The sequence below is a fragment of the Coregonus clupeaformis genome, chromosome 7, assembly GCF_020615455.1.
Source record: "Coregonus clupeaformis isolate EN_2021a chromosome 7, ASM2061545v1, whole genome shotgun sequence".
Classification (NCBI taxonomy): domain Eukaryota; kingdom Metazoa; phylum Chordata; class Actinopteri; order Salmoniformes; family Salmonidae; genus Coregonus; species Coregonus clupeaformis.
The window spans coordinates 68,498,590-68,515,018 of NC_059198.1; positions in this window are offsets into that span (position 1 = coordinate 68,498,590).

The window sequence follows — 16,429 nt, forward strand, 5'->3', positions numbered from 1 at the left end:
TATGGTCTCACAAGGGGTCTGAGGATCTCATCTCGGTACCTAATGGCAGTCGGGCTACCTCTGGCAGGAGCACATGGAGGGCTGTGCAGCCCCCCAAAGAAATGCCACCCCACACCATGACTGACCCACAGCCAAACCGGTCATGCTGGAGGATGTTGCAGGTAGCAGAATGTTCTCCACGGCGTCTCCAGACTCTGTCACGTCTGTCACATGTGCTCAGTGTGAACCTGCTTTCATCTGTGAAGAGCACAGGGCGCCAGTGGCGAATTTGCCAATCTTGGTGTTCTCTGGCAAATGCCAAACGTCCTGCACGGTGTTGGGCTGTAAGCACAACCCCCACCTGTGGACGTCGGGCCCTCATACCACCCTCATGGAGTCTGTTTCTGACCGTTTGAGCAGACACATGCACATTTGTGGCCTGCTGGAGGTTATTTTGCAGGGCTCTGGCAGTGCTCCTCCTGCTCCTCCTTGCACAAAGGCGGAGGTAGCAGTCCTGCTGCTGGGTTGTTGCCCTCCTACGGCTTCCTCCACGTCTCCTGATGTACTGGCCTGTCTCCTGGTAGCGCCTCCATGCTCTGGACACTACGCTGACAGACACAGCAAACCTTCTTGCCACAGCTCGCATTGATGTGCCATCCTGGATGAGCTGCACTACCTGAGCCACTTGTGTGGGTTGTAGGCTCCGTCTCATGCTACCACTAGAGTGAAAGCACCGCCAGCATTCAAAAGTGACCAAAACATCAGCCAGGAAGCATAGGAACTGAGAAGTGGTCTGTGGTCACCACCTGCAAAACCAGTCCTTTATTGGGGGTGTCTTGCTAATTGCCTATAATTTCCACCTGTTGTCTATTCCATTTGCACAACAGCATGTGCAATTTATTGTCAATCAGTGTTGCTTCTTAAGTGGACAGTTTGATTTCACAGAAGTGTGATTGACTTGGAGTTACATTGTGTTGTTTAAGTGTTCCCTTTATTTTTTTGAGCAGTGTATATACAAATCTGTGAAAACATTGGAAAGGAGGGCAGGAGGAGTACAGTGTGTGAGTTTGAGTGATTTTACAGATAGATTAACAGGATTAAAATTTGAGCATTAATCCATATCATTGTTTCACTTAAATCACATTCCAGTGATCAGCTAGAGACAAGATGGAGAGGGAGTTAACTACTATGGTTACGGGAAAAAATCTAAACCGCTTCCAAGAGCTAAACGTAATGCTGGTAATGGGAATTCCACCAGTATTCCTGTTTCGCTGTTGATGGGAATTTGCCAGTATTCTTGTTCCAGGCTGGTCTAGCCTTGTTCAGTTGGTAAGTATGTGTCAGATTTACAGCATACAGTGGGGAAAAAAAGTATTTAGTCAGCCACCAATTGTGCAAGTTCTCCCACTTAAAAAGATGAGAGAGGCCTGTAATTTTCATCATAGGTACACGTCAACTATGACAGACAAAATGAGGGAAAAAAATCCAGAAAATCACATTGTAGGGTTTTTAATGAATTTATTTGCAAATTATGGTGGAAAATAAGTATTTGGTCAATAACAAAAGTTTCTCAATACTTTGTTATATACCCTTTGTTGGCAATGACACAGGTCAAACGTTTTCTGTAAGTCTTCACAAGGTTTTCACACACTGTTGCTGGTATTTTGGCCCATTCCTCCATGCAGATCTCCTCTAGAGCAGTGATGTTTTGGGGCTGTCGCTGGGCAACACGGACTTTCAACTCCCTCCAAAGATTTTCTATGGGGTTGAGATCTGGAGACTGGCTAGGCCACTCCAGGACCTTGAAATGCTTCTTGCGAAGCCACTCCTTCGTTGCCCGGGCGGTTTGGGATCATTGTCATGCTGAAAGACCCAGCCACGTTTCATCTTCAATGCCCTTGCTGATGGAAGGAGGTTTTCACTCAAAATCACACGATACATGGCCCCATTAATTCTTTCCTTTACACGGATCAGTCGTCCTGGTCCCTTTGCAGAAAAACAGCCCCAAAGCATGATGTTTCCACCCCCATGCTTCACAGTAGGTATAGTGTTCTTTGAATGCAACTCATCATTCTTTGTCCTCCAAACACGACAAGTTCTATTTTGGTTTCATCTGACCATATGACATATGACATTCTCCCAATCCTCTTCTGGATCATCCAAATGCACTCTAGCAAACTTCAGACGGGCATGGACATGTACTGGCTTAAGCAGGGGGACACGTCTGGCACTGCAGGATTTGAGTCCCTGGCGGCGTAGTGTGTTACTGATGGTAGGCTTTGTTACTTTGTCACAGCTCTCTGCAGGTCATTCACTAGGTCCCCCCGTGTGGTTCTGGGATTTTTGCTCACTGTTCTTGTGATTATTTTTACCCCACGGGGTGAGATCTTGCGTGGAGCCCCAGATCGAGGGAGATTATCAGTGGTCTTGTATGTCTTCCATTTCCTAATAATTGCTCCCACAGTTGATTTCTTAAAACCAAGCTGCTTACCTATTGCAGATTCAGTCTTCCCAGCCTGGTGCAGGTCTACAATTTTGTTTCTGGTGTCCTTTGACAGCTCTTTGGTCTTGGCCATAGTGGAGTTTGGAGTGTGACTGTTTGAGGTTGTGGACAGGTGTCTTTTATACTGATAACAAGTTCAAACAGGTGCCATTAATACAGGTAACGAGTGGAGGACAGAGGAGCCTCTTAAAGAAGAAGTTACAGGTCTGTGAGAGCCAGAAATCTTGCTTGTTTGTAGGTGACCAAATACTTATTTTCCACCATAATTTGCAAATAAATTCATTAAAAATCCTACAATGTGATTTTCTCGATTTTTTTTCTCAATTTGTCTGTCATAGTTGACGTGTACCTATGATGAAAATGACAGGCCTCTCTCATCTTTTTAAATGGGAGAACTTGCACAATTGGTGGCTGACTAAATACTTTTTTTCCGCACTGTACATTTTCTGCAGAGATATTGTAAACCCCCTCTAAGATGTTCATTTTAGCTAATTCTGTCTGGGTCAATGTAGAAATGTTCCAGTATTGCTGTTCACTGTTGAAATAAATTTGCCATTATGCACTACATATATCTTCTGCAGAGATAATACAAAAGCCCCAAACTCGGTCCTGGGGACCCCAAGGGGTGCACATTTTGGTTTTTGTCCTAGCACTACACAGCTAATTCAAATAATCAAAGCTGTGTAGAGCTAGGGCAAAAAACTAAACGTACACCCCTTGGGGTCCCCAGGACTGAGTTTGGGAAGTGCTGCCATAACTACAGTGTCTGGGTGACTGGAAGGGCAAAGACATTCAAACCACGTCCAAAGGTTACGCAATGACTCATTGTTTCAGCATGTCCTTGTTTCAGCTTCTGATTAAATCCGTTGACATTTTCTAAGCATTGACCAGCTAATTCCATTAATTCCTACTTTGAAGTGATTTGACAGGATCGCATAACTGTTACACATCAAAATACATTTTCTTTTCAATCACAATCATTAGTAATGCATCCAATGGATATAATGCCAGGAATAATTAGCATAGTGTTTGTTAGTGTAAATAGAAGCAGACCTAGGTTCAAATACTATTTGTTTTCTTCCAAGTACTTGTTGTCAGCTTCCTGCCTCCTGTTTGTCTCCGGGCCTCTAGAGGTCATCTGTGTTCCCCTCTGCCTTAGTTCTTCCTCGTGTGTCCTTATTAGCTTGATCCAGGTCACCTGTGCCTTGTTTCCCCTAGAGTATTTTAGCTGTGTTTTTTCCCCTGTTCCTCACTTGGTTTTTGAGTCCTGGCTATGTGTCTCCTGCTTTGTCCCACCGTGTCTTTCCAAGTAAGCTTTTCTAGGTTATCTTTAGTTTGTTTTTCTCCCCTCGTGGAGTTATTTTGTTTTGCCTCCTGTTTTGTTACTCTACCTATGTTAATATACCTCTTTCTGAGAAGAACTTTTGTTGGACTATTTTTGAAGTGCAAAGAACCTTTTTGTTACATTAAATCTACTTACCTGGAGTATTGCCTTGGGTGTTTCATTTGGGTCCAACTATACCTCCTCTGTGGCTAAGGGGTAGAACCCCCAGCTCCCCACATCTCAGACCGGAGTTCTAGCCCAGCTTGTGACACTTGTATTGCTTGATTGATCATGCTTGAAGTGCGGGATAGGTAGGGTTTGGGGTTTGCACCTTTGGGACTATTGCCATTGCTTCCATTGTACCAGACAAGCTCAATCAAGCACGGCTGAAGTATTTGAAATGAAACAAATACTATTTGAACCTAGGGTCTATCTACAAGTGGGAGTAGCAACATTATGTCTTATTCAACCGGGAAACGTCATAGGGTGGGACTGGAGCTGGGTGGAGGCTCCCTGATCTTTCACAATGTTGTGAAATGTGCCTTTAGAGTATCAGTCATGAATTTTAGTGTAATTAGGTTGGAGTGTTTCTGATGTGTGTGTCACGAGTGGTTCTCTATAGAAGACGGCCTACATTTTTTCACTGAGAACTATACTGGTATTTTCTCACATTGTTCAACTTGTAAAGGCTGTGAGTTCCATTCAGAAGTGAGAATTATGGAGGATTTCAGATGTCTGTCATGTAGTTGCTCCAGGGTCTGTTATTATTATTACTCTAACCTATTTTAGAGGGTGACAGTACTTGGGTACTCTCACCGTCTCCCCCTACTCACAGGCAGGCAATACGCTTGACCTCATCTTTACTAGATGCTGTTCTTCTATTAATCTCACTGCAACTCCCCTCCAAGTCTCCGACCACTATTTTGTATCCTTTTCTCTCTCGCTCTCCTCTAACACTACTCACTCTGCCCCTACTCAGATGGTAATGCTCCGTCACGACCTTCGCTCTCTCTCTCCCGCTACTCTCTCCTCTTCCATCCTATCGTCTCTTCCCTCTGCTCAAACCTTCTCCCTCCAATCTCCTGATTCTGCCTCCTCAACCCTCCTCTCCTCCCTTTCTGCATCTTTTGACTCTCTATGTCCCCTATCCTCCCGGCCGGCTCGGTCCTCCAGTCCTGCTCCTCACAGAACAGGGCTCCGGGCAGCCGAGCGGAAATGGAGGAAAACTAGACTCCCTGCCGACCTCCCTCCTCTCTACATTTTCTTCCTCTGTTTCTGCTGCTAAAGCCACTTTCTACCACTCTACATTTCAAGCCTCTGCCTCTAACCCTAGGAAGCTCTTTGCCACCTTCTCCTCCCTGCTGAATCCTTCTCATCCTCCCCCTCCCTGCTCCCTCTCTGTGGATGACTTCGTCAACCACTTTGAAAAGAAGGTTGACGACATCCGATCCTCATTTATTAAGTCAAATGACACCGCTGGTCCTGCTCACACTGCCCTACCCTATGCTTTGACTTCTTTCTCCCATCTCTCTCTAGATGAAATATTGCGACTCGTGACGGCCGGCCGACCGACAACCTGCCCGCTTGACCCTATCCCCTCCTCTCTTCTCCAGACCATTTCCGGAGACCTTCTCCCTTACCTCACCTCGCTCATCAACTCATCCTTGACCAATGGCTATGTCCCTTCCGTCTTCAAGAGAGCGAGAGTTGCACCCCTTCTCAAAAAACCTACACTCGATCCCTCCGATGTCAACAACTACAGACCAGTATCCCTTCTTTCTTTTCTCTCCAAAACTCTTGAGCATGCCGTCTTTAGCCAACTCTCTTGCTATCTCTCTCAGAATGACCTTCTTGATCCAAACCAGTCAGGTTTCAAGACTGGTCATTCAACTGAGACTGCTCTTCTCTGTGTCACGGAGGCTCTCCGCACTGCTAAAGCTAACTCTCTCTCCTCTGCTCTCATCCCTCTAGACCTATCTGCTGCCTTTGATACTGTGAACCATCAGATCCTCCTCTCCACCCTCTCCGAGTTGGGCATCTCTGGCGCGGCTCACTCTTGGATTGCATCCTACCTGACCGGTCGCTCCTACCAGGTGGCATGGCGAGAATCTGTCTCCGCACCACGTGCTCTCACCACTGGTGTATCCCAGGGCTCAGTTCTAGGCCCTCTCCTATTCTCTCTATACACCAAGTCACTTGGCTCTGTCATATCCTCACATGGTCTCTCCTATCATTGCTACGCAGATGACACACAATTAATCTTCTCCTTTCCCCCTTCTGATAACCAGGTGGCAAATCGAATCTCTGCATGTCTGGCAGACATATCCGTGTGGATGACGGATCACCACCTCAAGCTGAACCTTGGCAAGACGGAGCTGCTCTTCCTCCCGGGACAGGACTGCCCGCTCCATGATCTCGCCATCACAGTTGACAACTCCGTTGTGTCCTCCTCCCAGAGTGCAAAGAACCTTGGCGTGACCCTGGACAACACCCTGTCCTTCTCCCCTAACATCAAAGCGGTCACCCGATCCTGTAGGTTCATGCTCTACAACATTCGCAGAGTACGACCCTACCTTACACAGGAAGCGGCACAGGTCCTAATCCAGGCACTTGTCATCTCCCGTCTGGATTACTGCAACTCGCTGTTGGCTGGGCTCCCTGCCTGTGCCATTAAACCCCTACAACTCATCCAGAACGCTGTGAGGGGAACGGCACCTCCGTACCTTCAGGCTCTGATCAGTCCCTACACCCAAACCAGGGCATTGCGTTCATCCACCTCTGACCTGCTGGCCCCCCTACCTTTGCGGAAGCACAGTTCCCGCTCAGCCCAGTCAAAACTGTTCGCTGCTCTGGCACCCCAATGGTGGAACAAGCTCCCTCACAACGCCAGGACAGCAGAGTCACTCACCACCTTCCGGAGACACTTGAAACCCCACCTCTTTAAGGAATACCTGGGATAGGACAAAAGTAATCCTTCTACCTTCCCCCCCCCAAAAAAAAAATTTTTTTTTTGTAAAGTGGTTGTCCCACTGGCTTTCATAAGGTGAATGCACCAATTTGTACGTCGCTCTGGATAAGAGCGTCTGCTAAATGACGAAAATGTAAATGGTACTTCTAAGCCAGTCATGTGTAGGTCAATTGCGTGCTTCCCCCGATGATTTACCTCTAGAAGACCTGAGGCTAAAAACCTGAAAGCCTAATTACACAGGTATGCTGTAGCTCTGGTTGATAATTCAATAGGTGGTCCAGTTTCTCTCTGCATTGTAGTGACAACATCTGGGTGGTGGTGTGATGGCTCGCCGGTAACATTTCTACTGAGAAATTAATAAACAACAACCGAACTGAACAGTATAGTGAATAGTGAGGGGAGCAACATTCACATACAGAGGGGCCTAGTGCTAGTGCCATAACACCAGTATCTGTACCCACAACATTTGAACAGCAAATACTGAGGTAAAAGCCCACAGATATTGCTTAGGCTATTGCTAGTGCCTTGGCACTTACATTACCATAGTAGAGAAAACCCACAGCCATACATGAGGCTAGTGCTAGTACTATGGCACCTGAGGATAACCCATAGCTATAGAGGAGGCTAGGGCTAATGCCATGGCACCTTTAACTAACAGCATTAGGCTAGTATCACCTGAGGTAAAACATACACAGCTATAAACATAAACTGTAGAGGGGGCTAGCTATTACCGTGACACCTGAGGAACAAAATCACAGCTATAGAGGAGGCTAGTGCTAGTGCCATAAAACCTGTACTCATCATTACAATAGTGAGGTAATACAAAAAACCCACAGTCTAGTTCTAGTGCCATGGCACCTGACTGAGGAACAACCCATAGCTATAGAGGAGGCTTGTGCCACCTGTACCCACAACATTGAAAATGTGAAAGAAAAACACACAGGAGACATTATGTTATAAAAAAATAAATAGCATTTCAAGTTCTGCTTACGGCTGAGTTCTGCTGAATTAGGGAGGGGAAGCAAATAAAATGTTTAACGTATGACCTGAATTTGTATTGTTTGTATGAAGGTTTTGGTATGAACCAAATTGGTGGAGATCTAGATTTCCCTAGATCAGACATCCATAACGCAAACAAAACAAATGGGAACTTTTTCTGTGTTTGTAACATATGGCGCAATCGAGAGCCAAAACATTAGCAGTCCAATCCTTTATACTGTATAATTACAGCTCAGGGTGCTCACTAGATGTCTTGTGTCTGAACTAATTGGGACCTAAAGCGCCTTAGAGAGGATGCTCAGCAAAGGCAACACACAGTATGTCAGACCCTGGGCTACACTAATCAGTCCAGGCCAGACGCCAACCGTCTGATATTACAGCCATATTACTGTCACCTAACTGCTCTCGTACACAACACTACAGCATGCCACCAAGCAACAGGCAGTTAGTTAGAGGGAGAGTGTGAATACTTAAAAAATGTACGGTCCTCTCCTCTCCTTATCATTCTATTACTTCTACAGTAGGATTCCACCTGAGTGTGGAGGGTCTTAATTGGCAAAAAATTACTCTCTCACATCATATAACAGTGAACCATAGTCAGAAATAAAAAGACTACCAATATGTTTTGGTCTGAGCACAATACGTTTCATTTTGAGAGCACCGCGTGTGTCTGTGGCACACCTGAACAGATCCAGTCCCCCTCCTGACTTTGGTCGTGTCTCAACAAGCTCTCCTTTCTCCTGAAGTATGCACTTAAAGAGTCTTTTCCCAAAACGCTATATATCCATTTTCAGAAATGTTGATAAATGAGCTTTTATTGTTAAAATAACTTATGAAAGAGATTAGTGTTTTTTTTTTCACTATCTAATCATGGCATGGGGTTGTTCAATGACAGACGTGTTTGTTTGAACTCTATCACTTGATGGTTTAAATTCATAGAGACAAATAATCATGTTTTTTTGCAAAACGCTATATATCCGCCTCACTCTCAGAGAAAAAAAAAAGTAGTACTGCTAGGTTTTACACAGTCAAATGTAACAAACATCTACATGTTATATAAAGCACTGTACACATGATACATTTGTGACATCAATACAAAAAATAATTATATATATATATATATATATATATATATATATATATATATATATACAGTGGGGAGAACAAGTATTTGATACACTGCCAATTTTGCAGGTTTTCCTACTTACAAAGCATGTAGAGGTCTGTGATTTTTATCAAAGGTACACTTCAACTGTGAGAGACGGAATCTAAAACAAAAATCCAGAAAATCACATTGTATGATTTTTAAGTAATTCATTTGCATTTTATTACATGACATAAGTATTTGATCACCTACCAACCATTAAGAATTCCGGCTCTCACAGACCTGTTAGTTTTTCTTTAAGAAGCCCTCCTGTTCTCCACTCATTACCTGTATTAACTGCACCTGTTTGAACTTGTTACCTGTATAAAAGACACCTGTCCACACACTCAATCAAACAGACTCCAACCTCTCCACAACGGCCAAGACCAGAGAGCTGTGTAAGGACATCAGGGATAAAATTGTAGACCCGCACAAGGCTGGGATGGGCTACAGGACAATAGGCAAGCAGCCTGGTGAGAAGGTAAACACTGTTGGCGCAATTATTAGAAAATGGAAGAAGTTCAAGATGACGGTCAATCACCCTCGGTCTGGGGCTCCATGCAAGATCTCACCTCGTGGGGCATCAATGATCATGAGGAAGGTGAGGGATCAGCCCAGAACTACACGGCAGGACCTGGTCAATGACCTGAAGAGAGCTGGGACCACAGTCTCAAAGAAAACCATTAGTAACACACTACGCCGTCATGGATTTAAATCCTGCAGCGCACGCAAGGTCCCCCTGCTCAAGCCAGCGCATGTCCAGGCCCGTCTGAAGTTTGCCAATGACCATCTGGATGATCCAGAGGAGGAATGGGAGAAGGTCATGTGGTCTGATGAGACAAAAATAGAGCTTTTTGGTCTAAACTCCACTCGCCGTGTTTGGAGGAAGAAGAAGGATGAGTACAACCCCAAGAACACCATCCCAACCGTGAAGCATGGAGGTGGAAACATCATTCTTTGGGGATGCTTTTCTGCAAAGGGGACAGTACAACTGCACCGTATTGAGGGGAGGATGGATGGGGCCATTTATCGCGAAATCTTGGCCAACAACCTCCTTCCCTCAGTAAGAGCATTGAAGATGGGTCGTGGCTGGGTCTTCCAGCATGACAACGACCCGAAACACACAGCCAGGGCAACTAAGGAGTGGCTCCGTAAGAAGCATCTCAAGGTCCTGGAGTGGCCTAGCCAGTCTCCAGACCTGAACCCAATAGAAAATCTTTGGAGGGAGCTGAAAGTCCGTATTGCCCAGCGACAGCCCCGAAACCTGAAGGATCTGGAGAAGGTCTGTATGGAGGAGTGGGCCAAAATCCCTGCTGCAGTGTGTGCAAACCTGGTGAAGACCTACAGGAAACGTATGATCTCTGTAATTGCAAACAAAGGTTTCTGTACCAAATATTAAGTTCTGCTTTTGTGATGTATCAAATACTTATGTCATGCAATAAAATGCAAATTAATTACTTAAAAATCATACAATGTGATTTTCTGGATTTTTGTTTTAGATTCCGTCTCTCACAGTTGAAGTGTACCTATGATAAAAATTACAGACCTCTACCTGCTTTGTAAATAGGAAAACCTGCAAAATTGGCAGTGTATCAAATATTTAGTCAGCCACCAATTGTGCAAGTTCTCCCACTTAAAAAGATGAGAGAGGCCTGTAATTTTCATCATAGGTACACGTCAACTATGACAGACAAATTGAGAAAAGAAAATCCAGAAAATCACATTGTAGAATTTTTAATGAATTTATTTGCAAATTATGGTGGAAAATAAGTATTTGGTCACCTACAAACAAGCAAGATTTCTGGCTCTCACAGACCTGTAACTTCTTCTTTAAGGGGCTCCTCTGTCCTCCACTCGTTACCTGTATTAATGGCACCTGTTTGAACTTGTTATCAGTATAAAAGACACCTGTCCACAACCTCAAACAGTCACACTCCAAACTCCACTATGGCCAAGACCAAAGAGCTGTCAAAGGACACCAGAAACAAAATTGTAGACCTGCACCAGGCTGGGAAGACTGAATCTGCAATAGGTAAGCAGCTTGGTTTTAAGAAATCAACTGTGGGAGCAATTATTAGGAAATGGAAGACATACAAGACCACTGATAATCTCCCTCGATCTGGGGCTCCACGCAAGATCTCACCCCGTGGGGTCAAAATGATCACATGAACGGTGAGCCAAAATCCCAGAACCACACGGGGGGACCTAGTGAATGACCTGCAGAGAGCTGGGACCAAAGTAACAAAGCCTACCATCAGTAACACACTACGCCGCCAGGGACTCAAATCCTGCAGTGCGAGACGTGTCCTCCTGCTTAAGCCAGTACATGTCCAGGCCCGTCTGAAGTTTGCTAGAGTGCATTTGGATGATCCAGAAGAGGATTGGGAGAATGTCATATGGTCAGATGAAAGCAAGATAGAACTTTTTGGTAAAAACTCAACTCGTCGTGTTTGGAGGACAAAGAATGCTGAGTTGTATCCAAAGAACACCATACCTACTGTGAAGCATGGGGGTGGAAACATCATGCTTTGGGGCTGTTTTTCTGCAAAGGGACCAGGACGACTGATCCGTGTAAAGGAAAGAATGAATGGGGCCATGTATCGTGAGATTTTGAGTGAAAACCTCCTTCCACCAGCAAAGGCATTGAAGATGAAACGTGGCTGGGTCTTTCAGCATGACAATGATCCCAAACACACCGCCCGGGCAACGAAGGAGTGGCTTCAGAAGAAGCATTTCAAGGTCCTGGAGTGGCCTAGCCAGTCTCCAGATCTCAACCCCATAGAAAATCTTTGGAGGGAGTTGAAAGTCCGTGTTGCCCAGCGACAGCCCCAAAACATCACTGCTCTAGAGGAGATCTGCATTGAGGAATGGGCCAAAATACCAGCAACAGTGTGTGAAAACCTTGTGAAGACTTACAGAAAACTTTTGACCTGTGTCATTGCCAACAAAGGGTATATAACAAAGTATTGAGAAACTTTTGTTATTGACCAAATACTTATTTTCCACCATAATTTGCAAATAAATTCATTAAAAATCCTACAATGTGATTTTCTGGATTTTTTTTCTAATTTTGTCTGTCATAGTTGACGTGTACCTGTAATGAAAATTACAGGCCTCTCTCATCTTTTTAAGTCGGAGAACTTGCACAATTGGTGGCTGACTAAATACTTTTTTCCCCCACTGTATATATATATACAGTAATATGAGATCTGTATGTAAAACATTTATATTTGACATTTTAGTCATTTACTGTAGCAGATGCTCTTTTTCAGAGTGACTTACAGTTAGTGCATTCGTCTTAAGGTAGCTAGGTGAGCCAACCACATATCACAGTCAAATACAGTATATGAACATTCAATTCCAGCTAAACAATGGATATATAGCGTTCTGCAAAAAAAACATTTGAATACACACCTAAAATCTATTAATAATTCTGAAAATAGTAATATTTTAAACATACATGAAGGTACCCATAAGCAATAATTTATTGTGAAAAAACACAAATGTGAAAAATTGGTGGATATAGCGTTTTGGAAATAAACTCTTCACTTGTTCACTTACCTTCATGGATCCATTGATTTTGATGTGTGGGGAAAAGTAAGCCAGTGGACACCTCAGGAGGAAGGATATATCATTGGGATGCAACCTTTGTATCACTATCCTTCTCGATCTTGACCAAGTGCATGCTGGGAGAAAATATCAGCTCAGCTCCTGGTCTGTGTGGGATTCTATCACACATTGTTACCCTAATATAAACCTATGAATAAGACCAGAGGACTCTAGCAGATCAATCTCTAACACAGTATCAACCTGCAGGGAATGTTATTTAGTCCAATACTGTCTGTTATACACTGAGTGTACAAAAAATTAGGAACACCTGCTCCAGGTGAAAGCTATGATCCCTTGTCACCTGTTAAATCCACTTCCATCAGTGTAGATGAAGTGGAGGAAACAGGTTAAAGGATTTTTAAGCCTTGATACAAATGAGACATGGATTGTTTATGTGTCCCATTCAGAGTGTGAATGGGCAAGACAAAATATATAAGTGCCTTTGAACAGGGTATGGTAGTAGGTGCCAGGCACACCTGTTTCAGTGTGTCAAGAACTGCAACACTGCTGGGTTTTTCACGCTCAACAGTTTCCCATGTGTATCAAGAATGGTTCACCACCAAAACTTGACAACGCCAACTTGACACAACTGTGGGAAGCATTGGAGTCAACATGGGCCAGCATCCCTGTGGAATGCTCTCGACACCTTGTTGAGTCCATGCCCCAACGAATTGAGGCTGTTCTGAGCGCAAAGGGGGTGCAACTCAATATACTAATGTTTTGCACTAGTTCTGTAGATGCCAGTAATAGTCCATGCTGTGGCTTCTGAAGTTAATTCGACCCTGAAATGGACACACAAACATAAGCTGGTTTAGAGATGGTATAGTGATTGAAAAGAGTAGATGTTGGGATTTCACCGTTTTATTTTGAATGGGTTAGAATTGTCATAAATACTGGTTTCAAGTCCTAAGAACCATTAAATCTGTGGAAAACCATCCATTCCAACAATAATTTTTAGCAAGCTAGCTAACCACCTAAGTGACACATGCTTATGGTATTAGCATGATTGCTGAAAAGGAAATCCGAGAGAACAGACCATGGTGAAGGGAAATCAAAGAAGTGGCATAAATGTGAAGGGGGTGAGGAGAAAATGGAAAAACCCAGCAACGTAAATAAGAATTGCCCCTACTTTATGCTGATGGTTGACAGAATGACACTACTTAAAGCTGTGGATAAGGTGGCAGCTCAGAGTCTGTGGTGGGGGATAGGAGGAGGGGGGGTGTAATTACCCTGGGAGGGGGCAGTGGGGGGGTGAAGGGTACTGAGTCTGAGGGGGTCTATTTGGGATAGAGATAAGTGGGGCGGAGATGGGGGGTGGCGAGGGCTACAACACCTCCCTCTCTCCCCCAGCTCAACTTTCAACTACCCTGGTTCTGATTCTGAAACGTACACGTCTCCTTCTCCTACCCTGCCTGGCTAATAGAATGGAGCAGTGGAGCATATTTCAGACAGAATGGCACTGGAGCATATTTCAGTGAGTGACAGATAAAAAGCATTTGATCATCAGCCCCTTGTGACATCAATTAACTATTATGTGCGGCAATAGGCGGAGGATGATGGAGAGCATAGTGAGGGTCACTAGCTACTATAGCACTGATGATGGCTATTTAACCCAATGTGTGAGTGCGAGTAAGATTTGTTTTACCTATCCCACTGCCTGCCAGCCTGCATGCCTCTCTAGCCATCTGACTGGGAGACAGAGACACAGTCCTGCATTATCAGAGACAAACAAACAATCATGACATTTTCCATTTGACACCCCCCTCTCCCCTGCTCACTGATGTGTAGAATAGATGACTGGAGGCCTATGGCTCCCCTGCCTCCCTACTGCCTATCCTGTCAGCTTACTGCACATGTGAGTGACATAAAATGGGTCACACGTGGAATGTTCCGTAATGTGGCCAAAATCAAAGATTAAGTAATTTTCCTCCCTTTTGCCTTCTGCACATTGTAAGCTAGTTATTCAGCATTTAAATTACTGTTCTGTCTAAGGAGCATTCTCTGTTTTTCTCTTTTCCATTCCCTGGGACGTTCGTCTGTCTGTCTCGGTACTGTGTAACCAACTACAGACATCCCCCAGCTGATGACCAATGTCCTCCATAACTAGGATATATTGTTCCATTACCCGGTGGCTTAATGAAAATGATTATTTAATCATTTTCTAGATGGGTTTAATTGAAACTACATGATGAATGGTGCAGAGGTTCCTGCTGTACAGAGAGGGTTTTTTTCACCTTGGCCCACTGGTGGAGCTGGGGGTCAGAGGGAGGGAGAGAGAGAGAGGGAGAGAAGGGAGAGAGAGGGAGAGAAGGGAGAGAGGTGGAGAGAGGGAGAGAAGGGAGAGAGGTAGAGAGAGGGAGAGAGAGAGAGAGGGGGAGGGAGAGGGAAAGGGAGAGAGAGGCACAGGTGCCAATGGACTAGACATACTGCACTGCTCTACTCTCTGCTCTGTCATCCAATGAGAACATTGTCTAAGGTCTGCCTATAGCACATTGCACTTTGGAGCATAATAAACCAATACACACTAGTGTACAGAGTCATGATAGGAAGCAGCATGGTAGATGTAGAAGCCTTGATGTCGCTGACACATCTATCAAGATATACTGTACACAACCTAATTGAATATAATTTTTTAAAATCAAGATTGAATTCTAGCCTTGTAGTTCCATCAAGCTCTCAGATACGTATGGGAGTGAAAAGTAATGTGAAATGAACACACCTGGAAAACAACAGACATTTTCCCTTTGCTCCCTCCCTCCATATCTCCTTTATGAACCACATTAGAGAGAAGAGTGATTACAGTGTGAGAGCAGTAAAGAGTGATGCATGGAGGCCCATATGTTAGGGATATGGCTATCTGATTGTCAGGGTTTTTCTATTCCGTGTAGCTCTGCTTTCTCAGTTTAATCCATTGATCCCGTGGGAATGTTTTTTCCATAATTCTCCCGATGGCTTCCTACTTAAACCTCCATCAAAGGGAAGAGGGAATGTGCCTCTCCTCTCACACTGTTTATGTCATGAAGGTTAATGTGATGCACTTCACGGCACACCCTCAGAGAAAATAAATGAAATAAATATATTTTAAAAAACATATGTCTCATGAGACCCAAATAAAAGGAAATAAATAGAAAAAAAATCTATTTTTTCCTCTGAGACGATAAGGGGGATGGCTCAGGGATGAAATCAGGGAAATATAAGACCAATCTGCGCTGCTGATCCTCAATTCTGTTGCTGTCATTTCTTTTTCTTTTTTTCTTCCTTTACTTGTTTCTTTTCTAAAAACAAATTACCATCTAACTGGTGAGACAAACTTTCCCTGTCTTTGTCGCCGGCTGTCTGTGAGTCTGTCATTATTGATATGAATAACCTATTGTGGCATTGTGTTTCTGATGCTAACTGACAGTAAAAAGCATAAATGCTGATGTATGAATAAATTCAACCACACCTTTGTTTTATCACAAAACCGGATTGCAACCTCTGTCCGGTGAAGTCCACAAAGCATATTGCATGTAACAGACAGTTAAGCAAGTTAATGTTTCCGACATTTTCGGACCACCCTATATACTGTACACGTGTGTGTGCGTGCGCTCGCGCATTCGTGCAAGTAGAAAAACATGTTGACGCACCCTACTTGTAGTGAAACGCCAATGCCATCCTCCTCTCTTTCATGTTGATGAAACGGTCTATCACTCTGTCAAACAGTACACGTTTCATTTATTTTTTTGTCCTAGGCTACCTGGCTAAAATGCTTGCTTGCTAGCTTAACTTCCATTCACGGGCAACGTTAGCTAGTTAACGTTAGCCTTCTACATCTAGCTACTGTACATATTGAACTTCCATCCTCTCAGGCTAGGGACACAACAATGTATGAATTAGTGGTTGGATCAGAATAGTTGTTATAAT